The 11,690-nt window shown below is 46.7% G+C and overlaps 1 long non-coding RNA gene across 1 annotated transcript; it reads right to left on the minus strand.

The window, feature by feature from the left end:
- Positions 1-4,422, minus strand: LOC113269178 (uncharacterized). The gene is made up of 3 exons (XR_003321359.4): positions 4,264-4,422; positions 1,479-1,579; positions 1-188 (listed from the first exon to the last, which is right to left on the minus strand). It is a non-coding gene; the product is annotated as an uncharacterized LOC113269178 (long non-coding RNA).
- Positions 4,423-11,690: the final 7,268 nt, after the last annotated feature.

Consider the following 11,690-nt stretch of genomic DNA (forward strand, 5'->3'; position numbering starts at 1 on the left):
TCCTTTTAACAATGATGATTTATTAAAAGAAATGACTCTTTTTCCTTCCCCATCACATCTCTTGTAATCTCCACCCACAGTCCCCCATTTTCATCTGTCTTCCTGGTCAAGGAGTTCCAGTCATATCTTTGAAGATAGGAGCGATGAGAAATTATTAGAGAAGGATGACTCTCAAGATAAATCTTCATCTGAAAAATGGACCAAAAAGTTATACATGAGACCTGCTGTTTTAGGGACCTGGAATCACAGAATGCAATTGAGAGGTGACAGTTCTCAGTTGTGGAAACCAATAAGTGCCTACAAAGAGCCAGCAAAGCCAAAAGCATCCCAAGGATTGTAGGTAGATTGGACAGATAGTACCTTCTGAACCCAAATGGGTTACTTTTAAAGTTTATATTGATTCTATTGTGTTAAGTATTATATTAATTAATAAATACAGCTTAATTTATAATCAAGGCTGAATCATGGTAGCTTTTCATTATGCTTTTTTTTTTTTCATTTGATGGCTACTGAAAATAAAGAAACTATCATGTGAGGACCCTGAAATATTTCTATAGGAAAGGAGTTCTCATCGGTCAATCTGGCAGTGTGTGTAAGAGGCTGAAAATGAACATACTCTCTGGTCATAAATTATAATTCTTAAAATTTATCCCAAGGAAATTACTAAGGGCATGTGCATGAATTTTAGTATTCATTATAACCATATTAATAAAATAAACAATGGACATATTAAATGTGTATTAATGGGGGTTACTGAGTATGTGAGCATAGGTGATGGACTTCTATAAGGCTGTTAAAGGTGTGGTATAGAAGACTGGTGTTGTTAGGGCGCCTGGGTGGCACAGCGGTTAAGCGTCTGCCTTCGGCTCAGGGCGTGATCCTGGCGTTATGGGATCGAGCTCCACATCAGGCTCCTCCGCTAGGAGCCTGCTTCTTCCTCTCCCACTCCCCCTGCTTGTGTTCCCTCTCTCGCTGGCTGTCTCTACCTCTGTCGAATAAATAAAATAAAATCTTAAAAAAAAAAAAAAAAAGACTGGTGTTGTTAAAAGTTGCTCACTAGATATTTCTAAGTGAAATAATTAAGAAATCAAAATAGACACAAGATTATCTCATTTCAATATATATATATATATATATATATATATATTATGTATATGCGTGTGTGTTTAAAATATGCACCAAAGTATTAAGCAGGTATCATTTGGGGATGGGGGATAATGTGACTGATTTTTATGTTCTTTTTGTTCAAATAAATAGTCTGATTCCTCTCCTGGGTATACTGGGTAATGAAATTATCTTAAAGGTTTAGAAGCCACCATCCTGTGACAGATGCTTCTTTTTCTTGGGAAGGGTGTGAAGCAGGAAAGGCCACAGAGAGACAGGTTTCTATCCCACCCACTTCTGGAAAGTCCCATCAGAGCCAGCCCGCCTAGCTCGGATGAGGTGTGAGGAAGCAGGGAAGCGCCCGGTGGTTTTACCTGTCCTCAGGCTGCAGCACAGACGTGGCCACACCCATTGCTGACGCAGCGCTCGCCCAGATCACAATCCCAGTCATCACTGCAGAGCTCAATGCAGGTGCCTACGTTAGAACAGACCAGCTGAAAACCACCCTGCTTTAAGCACAGGTATCCGAGAGGACAGCCCTTGACTGATGAAAGAACCTGTTCCACTTTTGTCTTTCAGTTCAATAAATAAGGAAATTTGTAAATGATTACTCACAGAACAATACTCATTAACATCTTATACATTTCAGTTAAAAACAATGCGTTCACATAATCACAATAAATAAGGCCTACGCTAAAGAAGAGCATAACTGTGTGTGCAGAAGCGAAGTGCAAAGAAGCCCACTCAAATGTCCTCACTTCCCTACTTTGCTGGGAAAGAGGCAGAAAAGGGGAAACTCACATCTACCAAACGCCATCAAGGGTGCCTTGCAGTCACCCTGCAGGGTGAGTCTGACTTGTCTCATCTCATAAGCATGGCAGCTGGGGTGCACAGAGGTGAACTGCCCACTAGTAGGTGCAGAAGTGGAATTCAGCCGAGACCCGCCTGGCCCCCTGGGCCAAGCGCCCTCCACCGTCCCACATGGTGAAACAGACTCTGAGATGAAAATCACACCACCAAATTTCAAGGAGTCACTCCTGACCTGAGTAGAGGCCCACCAGGTTCCCAGAGCCTCCAAGTTAGTCTTTGAGAACCAGTGAAGTAGGTCCAAGAAGCTGGTTAAGACCCCACAGGAGCTTCTAGTTAAATGTATGCAGAGATCTGGGCGAATGTGTGCTTTGCTTCTGTTGTGCGAGGCTTTCGCTTCTACTCCGCTGTTGTCTGGAATTTGTCTACCTGATTCTGTGTCTGGGATTCTCTGGGCCTTTGTTTCCTCGTATATAAAATGGAGCTCTTGGATGTAGCAGGGAAACTGAAGTTCACTTTCCCGTTCAAAGTCTGATCCATAGAGATGACTATCTGATGCTGTGTTGAGAGGGCTGGGACACCTTGTCCAGGCTCAGAAGGAAAAGAATGCTGCAGTGACTAGCAATGTATGACTGTAAGGATGGGCCTGGTGGGGAGTCTACGATATACCTGCAGACCTCAGAGAAAGTCAGTATTATCCCTCCATGCTTCTGTTCGCTGTTGTTGATTTACGGTGAGAAGGTTGAAGACTGTCCCCACTCATAGCACTTTGGTCATTCAGTAAATCTGTTGATTTCTTACTATGTACAAAGCATAGAGCTAAGTTATTCAGGATATATAAAGATATAAGATAGAGTCATTACCTTAAAGAAGCTTAGAATCTAACAATGGTGATAAGACTTGTGTTTAAAGTACAAAAAACAAGGTGGCATGTGAAAAGTGTCCCGAGAAGAGGTATATCCAAAGAAAAGGAGCTCAGAGGAGAGAAGACATTACTTTTAATTAGATTAACCAGAAAAGGTGAGTCTTGAAGTACAGAAATCTTTTTAAGGAAGAATTGAGGGGGGTGGTAGAGTCTTGTGAAGAGAAAAGAATTACTAGCAAAAGTTCACAAGGGGAAAATGTAACAGGGCCTGGAGCAGAAAGAGGCGTGCAAGGCACCTGGGCACAAAGTTTAAGGAGGCACTTGCACAACCCTGAGAGTGAGCACTTCCTTAAATATCGCACCCTGGGCGCCTTATCTCCACACTCCTTGGCCTGAAATACGAGGAATACGGGAGGACTGGCAAGTAAATGCAAGCCTGGATAAGGCGGCAGTTGGAAGTCAGGCAGGAAAAGTAGGTGGGGGGTAAAGTTGCAGGCGGCCAGATCTTGAGGACCCGAGGAGTTTGGGTTTCACTCGCTAGGCCAAGGGAGGGATATGACTGCAGTTCATTTAAGAAGATTATTGTGGTGTGAGGGCATAGAATGGACCAGGATTCAGTGAGCAAGCAAACCTCAGAAGCCATCGAGGGTCAGGAAGTGCTGTCAGGAAACTACACCACGCTGGCCCAAGCAGGTGGTAGTCAGGGCTAGACGGGCCATGTGGCAACGGGGAGTGGAAAGGAAGGAGCACACGCAAGAGACGATTTCAAAGAATGGACAGTATTTGGCAACTGGTTTAATGTGGGGGAGGACAGCAAAGAAGAAAAGGAGTAAGAGTTGAATCCAAGAATCTTTAGAGAGAAGTAGGAGCTACAGTGACGATAATCCAGGAGAGAAGGAAGTTTGGGGATTGATGGAGTGGCGAACAATGTTAGGTGCTGCAGAGCTTACAGACTTTTGCTGCTGAGAGTCAAGAGATTTGTTAGCTGATCCTGGGAGCGAAGTTTCTGGAGACTGATGGGGACAGAAATGGCGATAATCTTCAGGAGGGGAAGGAATGAGTTATGGGGAAGTTAGGGCAGAGAGTTAAGACTGCTCCTTTGAGAATGTTGGGGGTAAAAGGAAAAGCAGAAATTAAGATGATTCACATGTGACATGATTAAGAAAATATGTTCTCTAGTGAGCTGATCTATTTGCAGCAAGAGACCAAGAAACCCATGGGGGAGAGAGATGCTGGGGAAGATGGCAGGTGGCTGATGGGGCAGCAAGAGGGAAGAAGGGGGAGTCCAGTTGAAGGAAGGACCCAAGGAAAGGAGGGGGGAAGAGTGGAGGCAGAAGGAGAGAGGTGCTGCTGTCAAGGTGGCTCCTGGACTAGAGTCTCATTCCTTCTCGCCTTTCTTCCTTCTTTTCCCTGCGCTCCCCTGTCCCCGCTGGCCCACTCTCCAGCTCCCTCATGCAGAGAACGGGCCGCCTTGTGCCCGGACTTACCCAGAAGTCGCAGTGGTCTCACCGCAGCCTGGAGCTGCGGGACCTCCGAGCTAAGGGTTATGAGCATCACCAGGAGGAGGAAGCCGCCCAACTTCATGTTGCCGTCAGAAGTCTTCAGTGAAAACGCAGCAAGGCTGAGAACAGTGGCAATTTATGCTCTTGCGCCACTGAGCTAGAAGGCAAGGCCAGGGGCGGGACTAGGCGCGTGAGAGCCTAAGCCCTGCCCAGAAACTACTTCTGAAGAACTCACATTGGTAGGTCTCCTGAGGAGGGCCTTGTTGCCCAAGCCAGTCTGACCCAAAGGAATACCTTCCTCTGGCAGATGAGTAAGAGTTTCCTGAAGCAGGGAAGCCATGAGTGACAGACAAAGGGGTGCGGTGGGGTGGGGTGAGCACTAACCTTTATTATGGACTTTATCCACTCATCCCTTTTTCAACACAGGTGAATGTCTCCTCTGGGCCAGGCGCATGCTCGGCATGAATATATCCGTATAGAAATTACAATCTAGGAACTGGGTGTTAGCCCGGGTGCAGTCCCCTGTCTCACTTCTCCCCACCCTGCTCTGGGCCCTAGGATCTCTGGGATTGAGGACAGGGAGAGTCAGGAGGGCCGACAGCACTCCTAGGTCACCTGCTGCCGGGAATGAGGTCCCCTTAGTCTCCTGGCTTGGTCTGATTTAGGCGGTTGTGGTGGTCGTTGCCTATAGGATATATGTCTTTTTATGGCATAGAGTTTCACTTCACCTTGTCCACCTTCTCTCCTGAGAACCCTAACTCTCAATATACATGTTAGGTGCTTCCAGGCTGTTTCTCATCAGGCAGCACTGGGGTGGGAGGGCGGGGGCAGGGTGGCCACAGTAGCCAACCAGCTGGGGAGTGAGATTTCATTTCCCCCTTCTTGCAAGCACTCCTAAGCTAGACAAGTCATTTTCTGAAACCTATACTCCCCTTGATTTTTTGGAGGAATACGTCCTCCTTCTCTCCCCAGTGGCAGCGGGGGCAGAGGAAGGCACGTGTAACTTCTGGCCGTGAGCATTGTGTCCCATAAGATGTCTTATTTAACATGGGCTAAGGATGACCGGGCTGCTTGGGAATGGCAGAACCAGTTTGCAGGTTCTTATAGCTCTGGAGAGAGGGTTGATTTCTCTTTAGAAAGTAGAGTCCTTGACGTTTCACCAGCGACCCTGGTTCTTAATTCTAGAGCTACACAAAGAGACCCTCCCTATCCTGCTTCCTTTGTCACAGTTCCTGCAATGCCACTAGTGAGAGGTCCTTTGGACAAACACCTGACATCATAAAGTTTGAGTACCCCTGGGTAGGTTAAGGGGATGCTGTTACAGGTTATTCACAAAGCAGTTTTGCAATCTGCCTCTGCTCAATCCTGCCTATCCCAAAGCTGAGGTCAGTTGTCCAATTTCTGTAACAGAGTCAAAGCCAGAGAGAGACATTTAAGAGACCCTAACCACTGAGAAAATGATAGTGATATTCTCCACATGTAATTCCAAATTTTTAAAAATTCTTCAACTTGAAATAGAAATATTTTTTGAAATGATTTTGAAATTGCAACAAAACTCCAAGGTATGTTGAAATTAAAACTTGTTTCTTTTTAGATGTCTTTTTTCCCCCCGATCTTATTTTGGGTGCCCTGTTTTGCCGGTGCCCTCAGCACATGCTTTGTCTGTCCTCTGGGTCACTCAGAGCTGAGCAGGGCCTTCAGAGCCTTGGCAGGGGGCCCCTAGCCTGCTTGCCTGCCTCCTCCCTTCTCTTCGCCCTGGCACTCTGGGCTGCTCTGACTGCTGTCCCTTGCCAGGCATATCACACTCGGTTCAAGCTGTTCCTTGAACTTGGAACAACTTTTCCCTTTCTTTCCCTGCCACACCACACCGGGCTCAGCACAACACACCGCCGAAACCCTCCTCAACTTACACTTGTTTGGTCATAGTACTTTGCACGCTGTACTGCAATTAATTATTATTCTTTTTACATTTCTCTCCTGTGAATATCCTGATGGTGAGGATGGGGGAGTGGTCTTATGTATCTTTTGTCTTCCATGCTCAATGATGCACGTATACTGTGCTCAATAATTATTAGATGGGGGATTGGGATGGGCCGGTGATGGGTAGTAAGGAGGGCACATATTGCCTGGAGCACTGGGTGTTATATGCAAATAATGAATCATGGAACACTACATCAAAAACTGGGGATGTACTGTATGGTGACTAATATAACAAAATAAAAATTATTAAAAAATAATGATTATTAGATGAACACACAGTAGAAACAGTGATAAATGAATGAGAGTTTTGACTAAAGGATGGGGACAGAGAGAAGAGCGGGAGAGTGAAAGGGGTTTTGGAGAATGCGGTTGAGAATGGGTCTGAATAGGACCTATAGTGTGTCCTTTAGTTGCCAGAATAGAAGCCCCATAAAGACACTAATAGCAGGAAGGACACGGTGTTGAGGCTAGGTAAACTTCCATTTGAACCCTTCCATGTGGCCACTTCCTGGGTGTGTGCACGGGCAAGCATTAATATTCATGAATGAAAAAATTGCATTCAATTCTTGGAAAAAACCTTATTGATCTCTTACTGTGTACCAGGCCTTGTACTAAATGCAGGGGATGGGGAAATGAACAAGGTGGACTTCCTCTTACAGAGGAGAAGGTAAACATTCTACAGCAGCCAGGCTGGTAGGAAACAAAGAAGATATTCTGTTCATACAAGCAAATTTTAAGCCAGAGTCATCCGGCTCCCCCAGGCCTATGAGGGAGTGCTGTTTGCATTTAAACTTGACTGTGCTCACCATCTCCACCCCCTCAAAAATCAGCAACCTTCAAAGAGTTCCCCAGTCATGGTTCTTCCTGTTTCTCAAACCATATGTTGGAGGAAATGTGACCATTCTGGAACCCTAAGTTTAACATCAATCCAAAAAGTACTAGATTTTCTCAATCCCAAATTTAGAATGCTGCAGGAGAGAATTTGATTGTCAGATTGCCGATAATACAAGCAAATCTGCTGAGGGCCCTGCATGTGTGTGTGTTTGGAGGGGACGTTCAGGGAGCCATTGTAATTAGGAGGGCATCCGCACGCGGTTTCCAACACAGACGGGCACTCTTACTGCCATTTTACGGATGAGAAAATGAAATCACAGAGAGGTTTAGTAACGTACCCAAAATAATAGGGCAGAACTAGGTCACACGCCCAAGGCTGCTCTTCACTGGTACACGGTGCTGGCAGGCTAGGTCCGAGCTCCTAGATAATGACTCTGACTTCTCTCTGGGCCCAGATCAATGGGTTTTGAGAACACAGCAAGAAGTGGTGCTAAGGTTTCCTTAGCAGAGCACAACCGCTTTGGGCTAAGCCGCTCGCTAAGGTGGATTCTGATGCCCAGTCAGGTTCAAGGCAGGATTCATCCAGCTAAAACTGTTCCTGTGGTTTTAAGAGAGCTGAGGAACAGCAATACGGCCCTTATTTCTGGCTGCTCACTAAGACCAGTGCAAGCACAGCCCAGCGTTTAAGACTGGGGTCTCTGGGGGGCGACAGATCCGGTTTGCCTCTGGCTCCGCGGCTTGGTAGCTGTGTCATTTTCCCTGGGAAAATTAAATTCCCTTTCTTTTTTTTTTTTAAAGATTTTATTTATTTATTTGACAGAGATAGAGACAGCCAGCAAGAGAGGGAACACAAGCAGGGGGAGTGGGAGAGAAAGAAGCAGGCTCCTAGGAGAGGAGCCTGATGTGGGGCTCGATCCCATAACGCTGGGATCACGCCCTGAGCCGAAGGCAGACGCTTTAACCGCTGTGCCACCCAGGCGCCCCATTAAATTCCCTTTCTGAGCCTCACTTCCTCATCTGCAAAGTGGGCATCATAATTCCTACCTCATTGGCCTGTTGGGCAGATCAAATGAGCATATAGGTACACATATCTATCTACTCCCGGCAGAGTCCTCACAACAGGCAGCTTCTACGTTATTAATTTTTGCGAAAGGGAATGTATGTCTTTCTCTTCCCAATAGCACCTATGGACAGCCCGTGCAAAAGTGTATCCATTTGTTAAGGAAATATAACAAAAGAAAGGGGAATCAGAACCTGTCCGTATTTGATTTGGGTTTTGTCTTGTTTTGGGTTTTTTGTTTGTTTGTTTGTTTTGTTTTTGGTTTTGTTTTTTTTGAGAGAGTGCAGAGTGCAAGTTCAATATCATATTTGATTCGGCTGGAAATTATCAGCTGAACCATGAAGAGACTCCAGCTGAATCAGCAAGTCCGTGAAGTTGTCGACTCAACAACTTTATGTGGGCTCAGGATTCCCATCTGGAGGTCAGGAAACTTAGCATGTGACCACGTTTTGCCTAAGGAGGGTCAGTGAAGTCGCAATCTTACATCGCTTCTCCTCAAAGTGGTAAAAAGGATAGCGATCGTCTAGAAGGGCCTGTCCCTATTCAAGAGTCCCTGCTCCGAATGAAAGCTAATTGTCAGCAACACCTAGTGGGCACTCAGCTGCTCCAAATACCAGCCCTGCCTCTCCCTGGGCTCTGCAATTGAACACGACACTGAGGTCAAGCAGAGCCGGAGGGGACAACGTCTGGTCCCCAGGAGAGTGTTAAGCAGGTGTCCTCCTGCCTAGACCTCTGTGCTGTGTCAAATCTAGATCACGTAGCAGGCAAGGGTCTGAGCTCAGGAGCCAGACCGCCTGGGTTAGATCCTGGCTTCCACTCAGTGGCTGTGCGACTGTGGACAACTTACTGATCCCCTCGGAGGCTCGGTTTTCTCCCCTATAAAATGAGCATAAAAATAGTACCTGCCCCACAGTGTTGGGGTGAAAATTCGATGAGGTAATTATGTTCATAATTCAGCACCCTGTCTGGAAGACAGCAAGCACCCCGTAATGGTTGCTGTGTTCAGGATCAGCAACAGTATTATTTAAAAAGGGATTCTTGCTTATCACTAAGCGCACCCAGGTTTAAGCCTCAGAGCATGTGACCCTGGATAAGTCGTGCCATCTTTGTGGGACGCAGGGGTCCTCAGCGCTAAGAGCTGTTACTAGAGCAGGAAGAGCACAAGTGCACCCATCCCCCATTCGAAACCCCACTGATGTGAGCACTTCTCCTTTACAGGGACCTGGACGTACGCGTTTCCCTTAAATGAAGTGAATTCTGTATGACGGATACTCTTGAGCACTGCTATATGTGCAAGACACGGTGGTGATTACCAGCAAATGCGGGAGCAGAGGAGGCCCATGGGAAGGGGCTCTGGAAGAGAGAGATGCCTCCCAGGGCTTCCTCTTAAGATACAATGTCTCATGCCCCTGCTTTCCCCGCTCTCTTCTCCTCCTGTTCATCTTTGTACACACATCCTTCTATCCAGTTCCTCATCCTAACACAGGCAAGCAGTGGCTGACTGGACCTGCCAATCGCCTTGCAAGTTTGCAAGGCAGCCCCTGCAGCTGTGTGCTGAGAGTGGGGAGGGCTGCAAGGAGGAGGACACCCCCATACCATTTGCTGTGCGGAGTCCCCTTTGATGACAGTGCAGACGGGCCGAGATGGCCTGACGTTCGTACACTCCCACCTACTGAGCCAAGGCCAAGGTGTGGCACCTGGGGGGAAACACAGGTATTTGGAAGCTTAAGCCCTGCTGTGGGCAGCTGACCCTTCTGGATTATACAGATCCGTGTTTAATATTGAGTAATGGTGTATCTTCAAACAAACTCTCTCAGCCCAAGGAAAACAGCTTCTTCTGCCAAATAATCAATACTGCTAAAGAACAGAGGCCACTTGTCTTCTAAGTTTTATTTACTTAAGTAAGCTCTACACCCCATGTGGGCCTCGAACTCATGACCCAAGATCAAGAGTGGCATTCATGCTCTTCCAGCTGAGCCAGCCAGGTGCCCCAGAAAAGAGGCCACTTTGAATGGCAGAGGGAAAGGGGGCGAGCACCTCTGTGTGCCAGATTTTACGAACATATACATACACGAATTGGATATTATAGATACATATTTTAAGTAGTATATAGAAATTGACCTTTAAACTAGTATATATGTGTATGCTGTCTCCATCCCCTTTAAAAATAAAAAAGTACCGTCAAAGGTTATCTCCATGACACACACGAAGAGAAGTCACTCCCCAGTCACTTCCTAATTCCTCAGGTCCTGCTGATCCATAACCAAGCTCTCTCCTCCACACTCACAGTTTATGCTTTTCTTTATACATTCCCATTCACCAGATTTTAGATCCAAGTATTAATATTGCAGGGCTCAGGGGCTGATCTAGGAACGGGGATTGGCAACCTCTCTCTCTCTCTCCCCCAGTCTCTGCAGAACTATTTAAGATTCTTCATCCGGTCACGCTACCCGAAATGCTAACAAGTAGAGATTCCCCCGGGTAAATAAACCCAGAGATTCCCCTGGGTAAATATTCCCCTGGGTAAATGTTCAGGTGTAGGAAAAACCCCATCTCTAAGTCCAACAATTTTTTTCCTCCTTCCACCTTATACAGAAACCTCAAACCTTCTTTTTATTACATCTTCTCAGGAATGTTGATCCAGCTTTTAGGTCGAAGTTTTCATTTTTCCTTTTGCAAAGCTGTTTGGAAGAACACTCATCTTGCAAGGAGGGCTCTGCGGAATGTCTGAGTGCTGTGCAGCCTTGGCCACAATCAGGAAGGCCACCCTTCGTAGGAGCAGCAGGGGGACTCGTGTCCCCTTCTGGAGAACAGTTCATTACAGTTCCCAGCTTCCCCCATTGTTGGCTATGGCCATGTGACTGAGTTCTAGGCAACCCAATGTGAACAGAAGTGATACGCACCACTTCGGGGGTGAGGCCCTAACCACCCCCTCCCCCCCACGGGCAACCCTGCATTCCTTTCTTCCGCCTGCTAGCCGGAAGCACATAGACAAAGGATCCTGGAACCCAAGTCCTGAAATTGGTGAATCAAGATGGAAGGCGCCTGGTCCCCACATCACCGCTTGGAGAATAGCTGTCTGCCATTCCAGAATACACATTCTGGATTTCACACCAGGAAGGAGTAAACCTCAACTGAGTTAAGCCGCTAAGACTTGGGGGTTTGTTTGCTGTAGCAGCGAATTAATGTAATGTGAATTCTAAGTAGTCACATCCCTTTTGATAAGTGAGTTTGATCACTTTTTCCTGTCCAGTCTCTCTGCCCCCCACTCCTCTCCCCCCACCCACGCTGCACTCTTAAACAGAGAGGCTGGTCACTTTTTGAGATTTCTAATTTCTTGAAGTCCCTATTGATATTTCGAGGATAATGGTGGTGGTGCAGGTGTTGTGGAGTACTATGTCCCTATTGCACTGAAGGAGTACCAGCCCCAGCCGGCGTTCAGACCTAATTTCACTTCCTCCTACAGGCTGGGGAGGCTTGAGGCCTTGGGCTATACTATTGTGCACTGTATTGGTGTAGTAGCGGGAATATTTGTAAA

This window comes from Ursus arctos, unplaced genomic scaffold (assembly GCF_023065955.2).
Source record: "Ursus arctos isolate Adak ecotype North America unplaced genomic scaffold, UrsArc2.0 scaffold_24, whole genome shotgun sequence".
NCBI classification, from domain to species: Eukaryota; Metazoa; Chordata; class Mammalia; order Carnivora; family Ursidae; genus Ursus; species Ursus arctos.